General features: G+C 38.2%; 1 long non-coding RNA gene across 1 annotated transcript in view; it reads right to left on the bottom strand.

Annotated features, from left to right (window-relative positions):
* LOC138325394 (uncharacterized) overlaps positions 1–19,932 on the bottom strand; it is a 152,636-nt gene that overhangs the window by 85,167 nt on the left and 47,537 nt on the right. The window contains exon 2 of the long non-coding RNA XR_011208775.1: positions 6,781–6,843. This is a non-coding gene — a long non-coding RNA (uncharacterized lncRNA). The remainder of the gene's footprint in view (positions 1–6,780; positions 6,844–19,932) is intronic.

The raw sequence follows: 19,932 nt of genomic DNA, 5'->3' as shown, positions 1-19,932 counted from the left end.
TTTGATGAATGTAAATGGTTTTATCATTTGAAGTTCAAATCTTTATGATAACCAGAATGTTTGTCATCACACAAAGTGAAAGAATCAAATAAAAGCATCATTTTGAGAATTTTCCTTTTTCATTAGAACTTTAAGATCATGATGAAAGGAACTGAAATCAAACTTCAGTTTCTTATTCTTTTGAACCTATACTATATAGAAAAAAAATTTGTCTAAAACATTCCATAAAAACAAAATTGGCCAAGTTTTCAAAGACATTTTTCCACAACACATTTTCTCCTTATAAGAAGATTGAAGAACTTCTATGAACTTTTAAGATTTGAGACTTCAGATTTTTTGTAAAATGCTACCAGTTATTTGCTCCTTGCAAGACTATCTCAAGAGAGCACATGTCTCGCTTAATGCACAATAATACTTTTTGGTAGAATTGAATTGAAATGAATGAGGGGGTGGGGCCCATAGACATGTGCTCGTATCGTAGAGTGTGAGTCGCTACAGTTACAAGCGAGTTTCAAATATCAGAGCTTCATGTTCAGAGAATCCAATCCAAAGTTTGTCAGACATAAACAGAGGTCTATTTCACTTCATATTAACCTGACATGCCTACGGAAATATCCCTGCCACCGAAAAATGGCAAGTCTAATTTATAGGAGAGTTCAGTACTTATCACAACAGCCGAATCGGTGAACCATGACAACTTGAGGTCACCGACAGGTGGTGTGGCAGTCATACTGCATATCAGGAGAAATCTCTTGTCAGAATAACATAATGCCTGGCCTGCCAAAACTTCTAAATATCATATAATATTGGGTATATTTTCCTTTCCTGTTTGTACTATTAGGTTTCAAATCACATCACTTTTTAACTGCTGATATATCGCAGGAGACTGGTGGGAAATCCGATGTTCCTGATTGCAATAGCAAGCAACTTCATCAGATAAAGTTCCCACAAAAAAATAATTGCAATTTTTGTTTTTCAGAAACAGCATATACACTGATATAAGCTTGTGAAAAATATTAACAATTAAAACCAAAATTGTTACCTTTGTATTTTTGGTGGCTAATTAGTGTTTACGAATGAATTTAATGGATATCTCAGCAGATAATGAACTTCTGACTTCCAAGTTTCTACCATAATATACAATTGTTACAACCTTGTTAAAAAAAATTTAAAAACAATTCTGTATAAATCTTACACTCATTTAAGCAAATTCAATGCAATCTATATATATAAATATACTCAAAAACCAATAAACATTTTAATACTTACCCTTCTTTAAAATTTTCAAGAGTTATTCAGACATACGAAAGATAAAAAAGAAATCGGAGCAAAATGTTAGGTGCATCTTTAAGCCATCTCAAATTTCAGGAACAACTAAACTGGAGAAGTTTTAGACATTTATGACTCAAAGTTTTTAATTATGTTGTCATGGCAATGGCTAACAGACATTTTCTTTTTGAGAATGAGGCACTTTGATTTATTGCATCATAAATCCTCACTAGCTCCTATCTCAAGGTAAAGTCATGTCCTCACAGAAAACTGGACATCCGATACTGGTATATATGCCAAAGAAAATTTTCATTACTAAGTCAAAAACACAAGTTGGGTCATTTAACAGATATATTGCTTCTTTCAAAGGTATTCTAGTTTACATTTCCACCACAACTCAAATCATAAAATGTTCATGAAGCCTCGGAAAATGTTTTTGAATGGTATATTAAATTAGTATATTATTTAGTTGGGTTTTAATGAATTAATTTTAATGGTATTTATTTTGATTGGGTATTAATTTTAATGATAATTGTTTTTAATTGGTTGCTAATGGATTAATTTGAATGTGTATTGCCAGCAGTGATTCACATGTACTATTACCGATGGGCACGCTGATCGACCCGGATATTTATATGGATAATAAGAATGGTGTCGAGAAGTCACACGGAATAAAGGATTACCATCCATCATTGTGACAAACCTCAGGCCACAATCTAATTACTTCACATTGAGTAACCTTAACCCTTTTTCAGGAAGTTGAGCTGCCACATTGAAATAAACGCTATCGTCACATCAGTATTATATCGGTTCTGGTGTCCCCAGCGTCCTTGGTATCCTATCCACGCCATTGTGCTTGATGAAGGAGGAAATCGTTGACTAGAGCAGTTGTAAGATACATTTACGTTATTGCACACAGCATAAATCTATGTAAATGACAATGGTAGTCTTCAGTCTCTTGTGTCTAATCAGCTGATCACAAACCCAAAATGAAGCTTTTCATATTCTTTGTGAGTTAAAACATGGCATCTTATATTTCTTGATAATTTTAAATGTCTGAAGAATAAAATGTTCCACTTCTAAACAGATTTTCATGAATCTTTCTAATATAAGGTCGTATGTTCTTTACTTTCTTCGTATCTTGTTTTATATGGGTATACCTGAGTGCTAATTGTAAAATTTCCATAATTCATTTGAAGCAGGGTGCAGGATTTACAATAATACCTGCCTCTGCCAGGGATCGAACTTGGGACCTCTGGATTACTAGTCTAACGCTCAACTGATTGAGCTAAAGAGAAGTTCACTCTAGCCGAGCGATATATTGCGGCTAGTATTGACCAGGGTTACAAACTCTCCAGGAATCAACTCGTCCTCCAGTTTCCAGGGGTCACAAGGGTTCCTTCGCAGGTATCGTTAAGTATCATTCCCTAGTCCCTACATGGACACCACTGTAACAGGGTGCAGGATTTACAATAAATTTAATACCTGCCTCTGACAGGGATCAAACTCTGGACCTCCGGATTACTAGTCTGACACTCAACCAATGGAGCTAAAGAGAAGTTCTCTCCAGACAAGCGATATATTGTGGCAAGTTATATCCAGGGTTACAATTTTGTTATTTATTTTATTGAATTGGACATTGGAGTGACAAATCACATGACATTTTGAAATCATGAAGCTTAAACCAAAACTGGTGAATATCGTTTGAGGACTTATTGATGCATAGCAATGAAAAATATAAAGCTATGTAGACATACAGTATGCTATATAATTGTATAGTTATATTGTGGGAAGATGTAAAATAGAAATTTGATATTTATATACATGAAACTGTACAGTGATATCACAAGTATATCACAAATAGTTTTTATTTCTATGTGTTTTTCCGCTGTCAAGGTTTTAATAACCTATAAAGCATACAGATCACGTTATATGAATTTCAATGTGTGCGACAAATTCATTTATTTTAATTCCTTTTAAATCACATCATTATAGATATAGAGATGGTAGCTGTACGTGGTTAACAGGCCGAACCCTAGCGACCTGTATCATCAATGTACCATTACGTCTATAACACTTATAGCTGGACTTCTTTAATTCACAGGAAAATTAATGAAGCTAGAAACTACAACTGGATGCATTTTCCCATAAATAATTGTAAGGAGCCCTACCTGGTTGGGGAACTCTCGGGAGATGACACTCTAAATACTGAATAACGTTTTATCTTTAAGATATTTAACACTACCTTTGATTTTTGAGTGGTAAACCCCCTATATAGGGAATAGCTTAGCAAGTTTGTGTAAAACATGGCTTGATTCAAATTTTACTGCGGACCCACCAACATCCCAGTTTTCCAGTTACAATGAAAGGTTTCTGGAATATCTAAATTAAATTTGGTCGTCAACACCATCAAAATCCTTGTTTAGTTCAAGTTAAGGTTCAACTGTCATTAGAAATCAGTTCATTCATGCATATTTTGAACATATTTTAATGAAATTTTCCTGAAACTAAACCTTATTAATGTAGAGAATTGTTGATGAACCCTTATGATGGATATAATCATATGTGGCCTTTCGTATTTCCTTGGCGAACATCACAGTGTGCGTTGATCATGATAATGGACAAAGTTTTACCCCTCCCCTCGTCTGGTGTACTGAACCTTCCCCAACACCCCGCACCTGCAAGTAAAAAAATCCCCAGGCCCCACCATAAAAACGTCTTTCCACATCATTCTGGTAAACTTTTGAGGCCTTACAGTTAAAAGGAATGAGAACGCATGGCCAATATTGTATAATGGGTTCCTGGAATCTTACCGCTCTGAGCAACCCCTAAAAAACAGCCGATAAACATCAGCTTGGTATCAGTATTGAAGCCCAGAGATGATAAGGACTGTGTTGGTCCGTCTGTGAAAACGGACCATAGATTATATACCATTAATGTTAATATGTAAACGGATCATTCCAAAATATGTCGACATTATGCCATTTTGACAATCCTTAGAGTTTTGTTAATCTCTCTGACTAGTCAGTACTCGTCAGAAGTTTATCTGGTTCTGGCAATGGGCTCACCACGCTTTCTTTGATACTGATCTACCGCGGTAGCTGACAACCCACGAGATAAAAGGGAGGTTACTCCGTATCATAGGTTCATTTTTAATATTTATGTGTTGTACCAAGAATCCTGAAATAGATGGATCATAAGCATATGTCTTAGACATCGGGGGAAGATTCCATCGTTTTAGTTTTTATTCAACATGAATAATGTCGTTTTTAAATAACAGACAGTTCCTTTTTCACATCAAGCCAACGGGAAGGTCGAAGGTGGAATGACAGCCAGGTAATACAATTAACCCGATGTACATATACAAATTACTCCACAATTAAACTTGACAAATGAAATTATCCAGCACTTGTATTAAAAGGAACACTTGTAGTTTGTGTAGCGAAATACGACAAGAGATAAAGCATTCCTAACCGATAAATATCTACAGCAAGTGCAGCATGTTCGTTTGTGACAGAGAAGCTGGTTTAAGGTCGTTACGACGAGGAATATTTGCATTAGTGTCCTGTAAATTGCTTTCAACTAGCTGTAAAATATATTTATAGGTCTGTATGGCAAACCTAAATGTAAACATTTACGTGTTATCACTGGCATGCAGACAAATTCAAAATTAGAGGCGAGGGGGGATTAACTAAAGATTCTAAATGTGACTACTTTTTTTCAGGAAGAGTCACAGCTTAATGAACGAGGAACCACAACTACTGTATAGAATAATTGCCATATTTGACCCAAGAATTTCTCAGGGCACTTAAAAAAAAAAATGAAAAAGTAAGGGGGCGCTTAACAGAACCTTTGGACTACCCTCTCATAAAATTATTGCATAAAGCAAGCCATAAATCAATTTGCAAAGGAAATCAAAGAAAGAAACATATACTGTTTTCATATTTTCAGTCCTATTAATTTGAGGTAAGTGATATTGAGGATTCTAATAGGGAAGGTGATACTTATTGGGTACTTATGTATTTAGGTACATACAAGGTTTGGTTATCATATGATGCCTAACATCTTAGAGTGACCTCCCCTCTTCTGTGTTATAACATTGGTTTTGGGAGACTGTGGTATGTTCATGCGATGTACTCGTGTGAGTGAGGAATTCTTGTTCATTTTATAGTGTTATCTCACTGAAGTATATACAGCCATATACAACCGTACAATTGTCGATTTAGTTTCATAGACAAAAGGCACCCAACAAAGTTTAATTTTTAAGTTTAAGGCAATCATAAACCTTTCATTGGATAAAAACAAACATTTATGAGAGAAAGATTTCCTTTTTAAATAAAATCAAAGTCCTTAAAATCTTTGATAAATATACTTAGAAACCTGCAGTACCTTTTGTCCTGGCTGATATGAGCGTAAATAGAAGTTAAAGCAGAACTCCAAACAGACTCTTTTACAGATATTTATAATAGTTCTATCTCTTATAATGAATAAATCATACAATAATTGAGTTAGAACTATATGTGCAAAATCTGGCTTTAACCAATTTGGTTTCCCACCGCCTCCCACCCAAACTCGTGTAACACTGATAACTGCCAACATTCTACTAATTGAATTGTCTATCAGAGGAAACTGCCACATCAAAGATTTACTAACACTGAAGCGGTTAACTTATAAACAGTCACATCAACAAACAATATGAGCCAAGGAGTCAATATATAACCGTAATAAATAACATCAGAAATACATATGGTACAAAAAATTTTCAAAACATCTTCCGACACGCATATGGTTTGAAATGTCTATTAAAGGCTTCAACTTCTCAAAATAACAGATATCATACATTTTTCACTTGAAATACTGAAGGTACATGTATATTGATAAATGAAAACAGATTTTTTGGAGTTGCTTCCCCTTATTTACATGTGAAGCTGTATCATAAATAAAGGATGCAGTCTTAATTAGCTTCACTAATTACAAGCAGCTGTAACATAAAGAAGCACCGAATCAGATAATATATGATTATTCTTGAGACGAGTGGTGAGATGTGTGGCAGGTTTCATTATTACCACAAGTTTATCATTATATTTTGAATTTTCTTCATTTCATTTGATTCGTTCTGCAACATCTGCATAGAACCATTTACTGTTCACAGCGGAACCTCATCATAACTTTTAATGTTTGAGTCATCAGAATGACCAGTAAAGGATCCTCAAGTTAGAAAAGTAAAGGTTAATTAGACTCATTGTCCTTAAATAAAATGTGTCCTTCAATTTAACAAACAATGGATATATCATCATGTAAGAGATCGAGCTGTATATAAATCTAATTGGAACCAGGCCTTCTGGCAATAGAGTAGGAATTTTCTCTACACCAGAACCCTTTGCCATTTCTTGTAGCTATAAGGTAGGTGCTATATTTAGTTTATTCTAATATCTTTTATAGGTCTTGTATAGTTTAAAGACGTCTTTCCACCATGTTAGTTTGGTTATCCAGTGAAATTACAGAACTTACCTGTCGTGGGTGATACAATCATCAGAGAAAGCATTACTAGAGACCAGCCTCTCCACCACCAACCTACAAAATATAAACCACCAAACATTTAGTCATAGTCAGTAAAATCTAACTATCACATACTGTACATTGTCTAAAACCTCGTAAAGTCCTCTAAAAATATAAACCACCAAAAATTTAGTCATGGCATTAAGATGTAGCTATCACATACTGTACATTGTCTTATACCCCGTGAAGTCCTCTCACAAATTATAAACATTTCAACAAACCCCGGATGTAATGGTATAACCAACCTTATGTACAAGTGAGATATGTCCCTGTTAAGGGCAATAACTCTGCATATTTATATATATATATGGTCCAAAGTACTTAAGAGGTTAAGAAATGTATCAGATGTAATGTACATAATACAAATATCACTTACCAAAGGGTGATAACTCTGTATAAAGTTGATCTTAGTGATTTTGACTTAATAAAGGGCTATAACTTTGTATAGAGTTGATTGTAGAGATACATGACTTAATAAAGGGCCATAACTCTGTATAAAATTGGTTGTAGTGATGTAAGACTTAATAAAGGGCTATAACTCTATACAAAGGCTGATAACTCTGTATAAATGCAATTATAGTGATGTATGACCAACAATGGATGATGATTTGCGATCTGTATAGATTGTAGTATATATGACTTGACAAAGGACAATAACTCTGTATAAAGTTGATTGTAGTGATGTATGACTTAATAAAGGGCAATAACTCTATAAAAAGGGCGGTAACTCTGTATAAATGGGATTGTAGTGATGTATGACTAACAATGGGTGATAACTCTGTATAGATTGTACTATACATGACTCGACAAAGGGCAATAACTCTGTATAAAGTTGATTGTAAGAGACTAAGTATGACTCATTAAATGTCACTATGTATTGATGTCCATCCTAAAGTCACTGATGTTGAACTAAAACTACAGCGCCCTCTGTTTGTAGATCAGCAGGACAGAACGGACATTTATGTGTATACCATCCCGAAATCTCCAATCTATCGGAATGGATAAACAAAAACCAAACACGGCAAAGACATGCTAATGTATTTTATTGGCAGTACACAATTTGATGTGAATGCGTGTTTTTTATTGTTAGATTTTAATCTGGCCTACTTGGCCGTCTGCTCGGCTGTACAATCACTGTGTCCTGACCCCTATAGCCACGATGACACATTTCCTTTGAGTGTTGGACCTGAACCGAAAGCAATCATTCCAAATTGATCACTGGTTCATCATAAACATAAAAAATGCCCACATCTTAATGAGAGGACTTCAGCTCTGCTTATTGGATACAACTAAGGGGAGATAATGACTGCTACACACACTACCCTCCCAACATGTTACCATCTACCATAAATAATTCACGCGACCACTAAGACATGACAATGAAATTATAGGTTTCCCCCTTAATCATGCGTTATATCCTACTTCGAGGACTGCCAATGCCAAGTTTTTTCATGACACAAAGACGGACCATAGGTATGAAGCCCTGTAACCCCTATACAATGATGTCTCCGACCAGAATGTATCATTATCAGCGGCATTGAAGTGTGGCCGAGAACTGTGACCAGTATGGGGTTGGTGACAATCGATGTCAAGAAACAAATTAAATCCCCATCCCCCATTATCATTTTAAACCCTTATCTACATTTAACTTTCCCCACCCAAATCCCTTTTAACTTCTCTAATGCTTTATCTATTCAGTCACCCTATCTTGTAACTATAGTCAACACCTGACCACAAAATTGTGTTATTTTTCCTTCAATGTTAAATTCCAGAATAAGATACTCACAACCTGTTAAGTTGTGAGAAGTATAAGATGTCTTTACCCTGAAACATAAACACCGGTTACATGTCCACAAACTATATCAGTTTCCAATTGGCAAAAAATGGGGAATTAACATAAAATGGAAAAGTTTTAAAAACCCTACCCTTATCCTACCTACTAAGGATGGTGGCTGAATAAATGAATAGGTATCCTCTCTTAGCCACTACCTCTGTATAAAGACCACCTGCTTAATAAGACCATATTCGTGGGCTCCCAAATAGCTAAATTCAAAATAATTTTACGTATAAATAAAGACCACTTATCTGTAATATTTTTAAGATCTTGTCTTTGTCGCTTTATGAAGACAAGTTTGACTACCTGATAATAAATAATAAATAAATGAACAAATCACAAACAAGCATATGAAAAAAAATGAACAAACACATACCGGTAAATGAATGAATGAAATGAATGAATGAATGAATGAATGAATGAATGAATAATGAAAGAATGAAAATGAATGAATGAATGAAAGAAAGAAAAAAATGAAAGAAAGAAAGAAAGAAAGAAAGAAAGAAAGAAAGAAAGAAAGAAAGAAAGAAAGAAAGAAAGAAAGAAAGAAAGAAAGAAAGAAAGAAAGGTGTAAATGTGTAATTAGAGGATAGATACGGTAACAAGTATAGACTGTGGGGTCACTCAGTACAGGTACACTAATACACAATAAAGCTATTAATTTGTTGTCTGTGATGTGCTAATTACTAATATTTTGTGGTGGCTCTCCATCCTTGAGTTTCAAACAAAAGCCACTATTGTAGATACATGTATCCTAAAATAGCGCTGTCTATAGAAACAAGTGGGGAACCTTACCATCAACTGTTTCCATTTTATCAACAAATAGTTTTTAAATGGATTTAGAGATAATATTACATAAGTAATCATCTACCCAATAATTGCATTTCAAGTAAAAAATTGAAATATTTCTTGTTAAATTCATAATGAAGAAAAACTTCACATGTTTATGAATGAATCAGAGATATCAGTGTGATCAGGGCTCAAGGTCAGACAAAATTGGACTACATTAAAACCTGCCTTAGCAGTCACCTCTGTTTAAAGAGAGCCTGTGTAATAAGAGTCCTTGACCCCTTGGCCTGTGTATAAAGACTACCTGGCTATAAAGACCATTTTTCATTGTCCCTTGGGTGGTCTTTATAGACAGGTTTAAATGATGTGTGCAACTCCAATACCAGTTATTGAACACTGTGGTCTGTTTGCATATGAGCAAAATTATTTAAGCCCAGAAAGGTTCTTATCTCTGAAATGTTACTTTACAAAGCCAAATGACTACCGACTGCATCAATAAACTTTACTATGTACTCGACAGGCCCTGGGGTTAGGCCCTAATATATGGCAACAGAAAGGCTTATTTCTACAGTGAATTCAAAGAACTATCCAGTCATACTGAATGGTTTTTAAGACCAATTTCTACCCCAAAGTGAAGATATGGCAGGTCCCCTAGGAGTTAATTAGGGGGGCTTCAGAGACCCAGGGACCAAACAAAATGTATAAAACAGCTTGATACTTCCCTCCATTTATCTCTCCTTCATAAGATCCACAACAGATAAGCTATGTAATTGCTGGAGAGAAAATGCAATTGACCAAAGACTGAAGGATGTTAGGTAATATATGTTGATATCACATTTAACTTTTTGTTAAGAGGAACCATCTTTATTTCTGTCAGCAGCTAAGAGGCTCACAGCAACTTGATCAGTTCTATGAAGCATGCAGGCAATATCAATATGGAAAATACAGTGCCTAAATGATTTGTCTTTAATCAGTACCTAATTACTTGTGATTGTCATTATGTATCACTCTTTTCTTTCCCTTGATGCCATCTCCCCCTCCCCCTCTCACACTCTCCTTCCCCCCTAAAGAAACCACTCCTATCATAAATAGCCTGCCTAAAGAAACCACTCCTATCATAAATAGCCTGCCTAAAGAGACCGCTCCTACCAAAAATAGCTTACTTAAAGACACCACTCCTATCAAAAATAGCCTGCCTAAAGAAACCACTCAAACCATAACATGCAGTACAGAGACCTCAATAAAGAAGCCATCCTTAGATAATCCTTGGGTTACTCTCTTGTACCTACACACTAACAGTGTGTCTCCTTTTTATAAAAAGTTTCCTGAAAGTTTTCTGAAAAATTCTTGAAAAAGTAGATCTTACTTTAATTTGAACATACATGTGCTAGATGATAAAGATCTTGAAAAAAAATTAACCAAATAAAAAAAAAACATTACAAACCACACAAGATATCTTGAGAGTGTTTTGATATAAAAAGAATAATTACCAATAAGAATGGAATCCCGTAACATCCTTGGCTCCTCCTGGCAATAACTAACGACAGACTATCCCTTTGATGATCTATTTACCCTCACCACCAAAAAAATGTTTTTTTACAGATCAGAGACAAAACCGAAGTCTGGTAGCCCAAATCAGGACCGTTAAAGTTAAGAGACAAAGTCTATTATCTTACGGAAAGTCAACAAGTACACCACCCTCCACCCGAGAGCCACAAGCCTCGCCTCTTGTGTGTACAGATACATTAAGTATACAACATTTCTTTCCATTGCTTTAAATGGATTATTCCGGTAATTAAATAACACTAAACGTGGAATTTGAAACAAAAATCACTGTGTTAGGTCAGCCAATCAGATTATAGCGGTTCAAGGTGTATTAAGGCACAAAGCTGATCGTCCTAAGGAAAACTCATTAGTGTTATCATGCCTCTATCAATGTACTCTGATATCACACTACAGAAATTGTTACCTGTAAGATTGTTACGTTTTTGCAGGAAATTTGTCATCGAGTGCACTGAACCAGAACATGTTTGGCAGTTAACGAAATCTATTGTTCTCTGAAATCTGGTACACATCAGAATTTGACAGGAAGCTCTTACAACCAGAGTGAAAGTGGGACTTAAACAGATCAACGAACTGAAAAATTGTGCTGGTGGCAAAAAGTGACAACTATAGACATTGATATTTATTCATTTAAAGTGATTGTGGATGTAAAATATAAAGGTGTCAGTTTCTTAATTGTATTATCATTTCCTAAAGTAAGAATTTCCACAGAAATTACTATTCATATTTAATTATATATGTATGTCTTTTATTAATTAATTAGGAAAAATGTTAAAATTTTTTAAAATGCCCCATTCCATAATTTTTCCTCCCCTTCACACCCACTAAGTGCCTCACCCCTCACCCAGGGTACCTTATTCTCCCCTTCCCACCCACTACCTGCCCCACCGATCTCCCTTTCCCAGGATATCTTTATATCCCCTTCCCCACTAAGTACCTCAACCCTTGCCCCAGTATACCTTAATTTTCCTCCCCTTCCCACCCACTAAGTGCCCCACCCCTTTCCCTCACCCCAGGGTACCTTAGCCTCCCCTTCCCATCCACCAAGTTCTCGATCTCTTTCCCTCACCCCAGGGTACCTTATCCTCCCCTTCCCATCCACCAAGTTCTCGATCTCTTTCCCTCACCCCAGGGTACCTTATCCTCCCCTTCCCATCCACCAAGTTCTCGATCTCTTTCCCGCACCCCAGGGTACCTTATCCTCCCCTTCCCATCCACCAAGTTCTGGATCTCTTTCCCTCACCCCAGGGTACCTTATCCTCCCCTTCCAATCCACCAAGTTCTCAATCTCTTTCCCTCACCCCAGGGTACCTTATCCTCCCCTTCCCATCCACCAAGTTCTCGATCTCTTTCCCTCACCCCAGGGTACCTTATCCTCCCCTTCCCATCCAGTCTATCCTTCCTCACCCAGGGTACCTTATCCTCCCTTCCATCCACCAAGTTCTCGATCTCTTTCCCTCACCCCAGGGTACCTTATCCTCCCCTTCCCATCCACCAAGTTCTCAATCTCTTTCCCTCACCCCAGGGTACCTTATCCTCTCCTTCCAACCCACTAAGTGCCCCAACCCCTCTCCCTAGGGTACTTTTTCCTCTCCTTTCTACCCACTAAGTGTCCCACCCCCTCTCCCTAGGGTACCTTATCCTCTCCTTCCTACCCACTAAGTGCCCCACCCCTCTCCCTCACCCAGAGTTTATTTCCTTCCATTCCCACTCACTAAGTGTCTCACCCCCCTCGCTCCAGTGTACTTTTTTCTCCCCTTCCCACCCACTAAGTGCCTCACCCCTTGCCCAGGGTACCTTATTCTCCCCTTCCCACCCACTGAGTGCCCCATCCTTCTCCCTCACCCAGGGTACCTTATCCTCTTCTTCCAACCCACTAAGTGTCCCACCCCTCTCCCTCACCCAGAGTTTTTTTTCCTTCCTTTCCCACTCACTAAGTGTCCCACCCCTCTCCCTCCAGTGTACTTTTTCCTCCCCTTCCAACCCACTAAGTGTCCCACCCCCCTCTCTCCAGTGTACTTTTTCCTCTCCTTCCTACCAACTTAGTGTCCCACCCCTCTCCCTAGGGTACCTTATCCTCTCCTTCCTACCCACTAAGTTCCCCATCCCTCGCCCCAGGGTATCTTATCCTCCCCTTTCCATTCACTAAGCGCCCCACCCCTCTCCCTCATCCCAGGGTATCCCCCACCCCTCTCCCTCATCCCAGGGTATTTTATCCTCTTCTACCCACCCACTAACTGCCCTACCCCTCTTCCTCTCCGCAGGGTACCTTATCCTCCCCTTCCCACCCACTACCTGCCCCACCAATCTCCCTTTCCCAGGATATCTTAATATCCCCTTCCCCACTAAGTGCCCAGCCCTCACCACAGGGTACCTTATCCTCTCCTTCCCACCCACTAACTGCCCTACCCATCTCCCTCTCCCCATGGTAATTTATCCTCCCCTTCCCCACTAAGTGCCCCACCCCTCGCCACAGGGTACCTTATCCTCTCCTTCCCACCCACTAACTGCCCTACCGAACTCCCTCTCCCCAGGGTAATTTATCCTTCCCTTCCCCACTAAGTGCCCCACCCCTCGCCACAGGGTACCTTATCCTCTCCTTCCCACCCACTAACTGCCCTACCCATCTCCCTCTCCCCATGGTTATTTATCCTCCCCTTCCCCACTAAGTGCCCCACCCCTCGCCACAGGGTACCTTATCCTCTCCTTCCCACCCACTAACTGCCCTACCGAACTCCCTCTCCCCAGGGTAATTTATCCTCCCCTTCCCCACTAAGTGCCCCACCCCTCGCCACAGGGTACCTTATCCTCTCCTTCCCACCCACTAACTGCCCTACCCATCTCCCTCTCCCCATGGTAATTTATCCTCCCCTTCCCCACTAAGTGCCCCACCCCTTGCCACAGGGTACCTTATCCTCCCCTTCCCACCCACTACCTGCCCCACCGATCTCCCTTTCCCCCTCCCCCACTAAGGCCCATATCTTAATATCCCCTCCCCACCCCCTCCCACTAAGTGCCCCACCCCTCACCACCAGGGTACCTTATCCTCCCCTTCCCACCCACAAAGCGCCACACCCCTCACCCCAGGGTACCTTTATCCTCCCCTTCCCCACTAAGTGCCCCACCCCTCGCCACAGGGTACCTTATCCTCCCCTTCCCACCCACTACCTGCCCCACCGATCTCCCTTTCCCAGGATATCTTAATATCCCCTTCCCCACTAAGTGCCCCACCCCTCACCACAGGGTACCCTATCCTCCCCTTCCCACCCACTAAGCGCCTCACCCCTCACCCCAGGGTACCTTATCCTCCCCTTCACCACTAAGTGCCCCACCCCTCACCACAGGGTACCTTATCCTCCCCTTCCCACCCACTAACTGCCCTACCCATCTCCCTCTTCCCAGGGTAATTTATCCTCCCCTTCCCCACTAAGTGCCCCACCCCTCACCACAGGGTACCTTATCCTCCCCTTCCCACCCACTAACTGCCCCACCGGTCTCCCTTTCCCAGGGTACCTTATCCTCCCCTTCCCCACTAAGTGCCCCACCCCTCACCACAGGGTACCCTATCCTCCCCTTCCCACCCACTAAGCGCCTCACCCCTCACCCCAGGGTACCTTATCCTCCCCTTTCCCACTAAGTGCCCCACCCCTCACCACAGGGTACCCTATCCTCCCCTTCCCACCCACTAAGCGCCTCACCCCTCACCCCAGGGTACCTTATCCTCCCCTTCCCACCCACTAAGTGCCCCACCCCTCGCCACAGGGTACCTTATCCTCCCCTTCCCACCCACTAACTGCCCCACCGGTCTCCCTTTCCTAGGGTACCTTATCCTCCCCTTCCCCACTAAGTGCCCCACCCCTCACCACAGGGTACCTTATCCTCCCCTTCCCACCCACTAAGCGCCCTAACCTGCTGTAGACATTCCATTCCTGATGATAAGATGATGAATGAACTAGGCCACAGCTATCTTTCTCAATAAGTACTCGGCCCAAATGTCTATTTAATTCTACTGATGACATGCCATGCTTGCTGATGATTTCTCATCACGCAACTATGAAATCACATTTCTAAAATGATGGAGTACAGTATTGTTGTGTCAGACAAGGCCCCGTACACCTCTACACCTTGAGCATTTCTCTATGTGGATGTTAATTACAAACAAATTCCCTCAACAACCCAGCCTCTTATTGTGGCCTCCAAACTTAACATTGGGATGCTACAGATATTTCCTGATTGTGGGCCACCAAAACACACACACAATACTGGTTATTTTAACCAGCAACAAACTTACCCAGTCATATCTACTTGTAATCCTCTACATTTCAAATTAAATCATTCCGAGGGTGTTTTATTTTTCATTCGTATGAAACAAAGTATGAAATTCCAATTTTCGAGTTACCTAAATATCTATACTGTTTACAGCTAGCGTAACATGTATTACAGGAGCTGTGTGTGATTTGTATGTAAGAAACCCTGGTACATTGTAATGCCCTGACATTGTCTCTGTGTGTGTTATATGTAAGAAACCCTGGTACATTGTAATGCCCTGACATTGTCTCTGTGTGTGTTATATGTAAGAAACCCTGGTACATTGTAATGCCCTGACATTGTCTCTGTGTGTGTTATATGTAAGAAACCCTGGTACATTGTAATGCCCTGACATTGTCTCTGTGTGTGTGTTATATGTAAGGAACCCTGGTACTGTGTGTGATTGTAATGCCCTGACATTGTCTCTGTGTGTGTTATATGTAAGAAACCCTGGTACATTGTAATGCCCTGACATTGTCTCTGTGTGTGTTATATGTAAGAAACCCTGGTACATTGTAATGCCCTGACATTGTCTCTGTGTGTGTTATATGTAAGAAACCCTGGTACATTGTAATGCCCTGACATTGTTTCCGTGTGGTAGAATCTTGGATGTGTCATACTCTTGATACTACAGTCAATAATCAATGCCCTACCGATACTGTTAGCAACCTGTGGCAGCAAGTTCGTTTCATTGTTCATTAGAATCAATAAAACACAATATCCTTTTTACGTGTGATCTAACAAAATAGTTTCCATGTCAATTTCAATGGTTCAAATCAAGGTCAAATATCTACTGATAATCAATCACGGTTCAATACTCGGAGAGTATACTCAATGAATATATTCATTTTACTAGTGCATACACTCTATATGTCTATATCTTTTCGAGCTGAATTATGTCATTATACAATAATAATAACCGGAAGTGCTAATTCAAGTTATCCATTCTAGAAAATTTTTACTCATGAGTGAACAGACAATATCATGAAGTATTTACACTAAGTAAGAGTACTAAATTTTCAATTCATCCGTAAATTGCAAAAACTTCGAGAAACATTCATTTATTCAGTATCGTGACAATCTCTTTTTGCATTGTGAAAGACAACTGTCTTGAAATTTAACATCATTTCTTATCAACACAATTATCTGAATGAATGGTGGTAGCTGTGATTATATCTTAATTTCCAAGGACATTCAGCGGCCTGCATGTATATGGAATCATTCAAACAGAGAAATGCACGTCCTTCTAATTCTTACAAAGCAGGATTTGTGATAAACACCAAATACCAGCATTACAATCAAACATTTATCGTTAATGTTCACACATATTCATAATTGTTTTCAATCTTATGAAACAAAACAAAGATGAATTCCAATCTCAAGATCTATACACAAACTTACAGATAAAATCATAAATTTGTTTAATAAATTATCTCCCATTGAAAGGGAGATAATTAATACAAATGTTCTTTAAAAATTTGATAGAACATAACTGTCAAGATTAGGTTTATTTCCAGCAAAACCTTGAAAAAAAGCATGAAAATTACCATGGAATCACCCATTTAAATGGACATTTTTTAGGAATTATTTTATCATTGACTCATTGACTGAGTTCTGCCAGTATTTTTTCTGGATAATTATTTATCTTGTTTTACTAAGATACTGACAAGCCAGTTTTTATTTTTCCTGAAGGCATTTTTGTAGTTATGAACTTTCACAAAGAATTTAAGTTATAGGACTGGAATTATAAGAAACCTTCAATTTTATATTAAGATGTAATAACAACGCAAACTTTGGTTAACAAGTCATTCCTCAAACATGATTTCTTTAACATTTTTTCTTAACCTGCAGAAATATATTCAAACTGTTATCCTCTCCTATTCACTGATTAATTTGTCAATGTGAACCCTCCAACAAGACCACTAACAGCCATCCAATTTGACTCGGAATTGATCATATCGGCCAACAGGATGTAGATATATGGATATTGTGTAGAAAACCTAATCAGCTGTGAATTATAGGGTGTTTATGTTGTAGATAATGTCTACAGATATCCATTTGAATTGATAGCTCACTATCACCAAAAGCATTTAACACTAGATCTAAACCTGATCATTTGTAGTTCACAAAGTACCATACACAAAAAAACCTATAAAAATGATTTTTTTCTTTCAGACGGCAACTTTGAAATTTACCGTACATGAATTATATCTTATGTAGATAGACTTTGATGGTCTTGATGTTTGACCTTTTGATCTTTAATGATTTTAAAATAAACAATTTTAGTTTTTTGAATTGTTTTTCAATGCAATATGCTACTATTTCTTTAGCCTAGCTATATTTTTTTTTAAATTTCTCTTCTAAGAGAAATATAAGATTCCTACATTATATCATTAAGAAAGATACTTTTTTCAATTTCAATCACAAAATTTAGTCCTAATAAGCAATCCCATCAATCCTATGTAAACGTTTTTGGTATAGGGAGATCTGTATGTTATTTGATCGTGATTGGGAACTAACATAATTGTTTTATTTCTAGTAATGTTGGTTTTTACAGTAATCTGGACACAAAAAGCAAACAATTTTGGAAAGTGCGCAGTTGTTTTTTATCAGATACTATGATATATAGTTACACTGCAAAATGGAACCTATATTCTGTCAACTTTTATTTGATCTAGAGTTATCTCCCCTGTCATCTCATTTGATCTAAAGTTGTCTCCCTTGTCAATGTTGATCTGTAATTCTGATGATCCCAGAACAGAACAGTGTTTTACCAGTGAAGTCAAAAACATTTCAATTAACTTAATGGCGCTCTTAAAACTTCAGAGCAAATCACTGGATAACTAAATAAAAAGAAACACAACACTAAGCATGTAACATTACAGTACAAACTTGTCACAGGCAATAAAGACAATTTTATATGTATCTCCCATAAAATATACATCCGAGGGGAATAAAACTTTCCTTGCTGCTGGATCATATTACTTCAGTTCTTCATTCATATACTCGTGTCAAAATCCATTTCAAATTTTCTTTCTGTTTCTTACTTAAATTTGGAAATTCCATACTAAAATGTCATAGTAAAATTCCATATTCAATTACACTAACATGACAGAAATCGACCATTACCATTTAAAACGTTAGAAACATCATCGTGCTGATTGCTGACATGAGTAGTGTATGGACAGAAAGTCGTCGAAAAGGAAGCAGAGATTACGCAACCATGACTTTGAAAGCATTTTGTAGTAATGGTAAGAAGGGTAGGAAGTAATTTCCTCTGCTCGTCTGTCACGTTTGATTATAAAGACTTAAAACATCTTACATGTCACCACTAACTCGTTTTCCTATTAACGAGAATTTGTACACACCAAAACTTTTAAAAAATTTTGAATCTTCGTTTTCTGCTTGTAAAAAATATTCAAATGGCAAGTTTTTTGGTGTTTTGAAGCGTTTCTGTTTCTTATCTTACTGAAATAATCTGAATCACGCTATATATTGTAGGAGATCTGAGAAATTAACGTGAAATCAACAAAAACTGCTCAAAAAGTCAATGTCTGAAGCAAAATTGAAAATGGACCATAGCAAATTATTTTCAGGGTAGAATTATTTTAATGTCCCACTTTAATATTTATCATATATTTTCTCACTATTGACCATTGCACAAAGCTTTTATCATAAGTTACATTTCTGTTTTTCTCTTTTTAACACATGCTACCAATCCTACACACATTCTTAACTGCTTGCCTCCATCTTGTTTTTCTTTTTTTACAGTTTTGTGAGTAATTGTCAGTTCCAAAATTCTGACTTATATAGATGGGATTTACAGGCTTAAGATTATAGGGGGTACATATCAAGCTGTGAAGTGAAACATTCATTCAAAAGTTTTCCAATTTTTTTTTTCTAAATTTTTTTTTGCTCACTTTTTTCTCAAGGATCTTGTCAAGATCTTCACCCCTTTAGTCATCAAATCCTCTCTTCCCCTATATTTATACTTCCTAGTCTACAGACCCTTGCCTCTCCCCCTCACCTAGCCCCTAACCTTCGCCCCTTATCACAAAACAGGATACAAGGTGACATTGAAGGTCATTTCATAGCTGTTAGAATATCATATGATATAAACAAAAAGATTTACTTTTTAAACTTGGAGGTAAGTTTTGACAGTTTTTTTTTACTCTTTGACGGCTGTCGTTAGGGCTATATTGCTGTTACTCTGAGAACGTACTCCGGGCACCTTCTTATACCAGTCCTGACACAAATTGACACCAGATGGCAGCACCCGGCCTAGTCAGAGACGGAATTCCACGCCAGACGAACCTTTCACAGTAATGACACATAAATTATCAAAAAATATTAAAATTGTGTGGTAAGCTACATGGCTATGATTGAAAACAACAGTTGAATGATATAGCTGTTCACTGTGCCTCATAAGTATGGGAGGTAGGATGTGTATGTCAGGTTGATAGACACCCCTCCACCCTACATCCTCCATCCCCCTCCCACCTATCCTTAGGATCAAGGGACAACATTCTAGTTGACCTTCTCCTCAGGAAGGAAGGACAAACCATTGGACATCTCCACTGTGGCTTATGAAGGAGGAATACCAAGTTAGC

This window comes from Argopecten irradians, chromosome 6 (genome assembly GCF_041381155.1).
Source record: "Argopecten irradians isolate NY chromosome 6, Ai_NY, whole genome shotgun sequence".
NCBI classification, from domain to species: Eukaryota; Metazoa; Mollusca; class Bivalvia; order Pectinida; family Pectinidae; genus Argopecten; species Argopecten irradians.
Note: the sequence above shows the minus strand (reverse complement) of the source record. Positions and strands in the feature narration are given on the sequence as shown.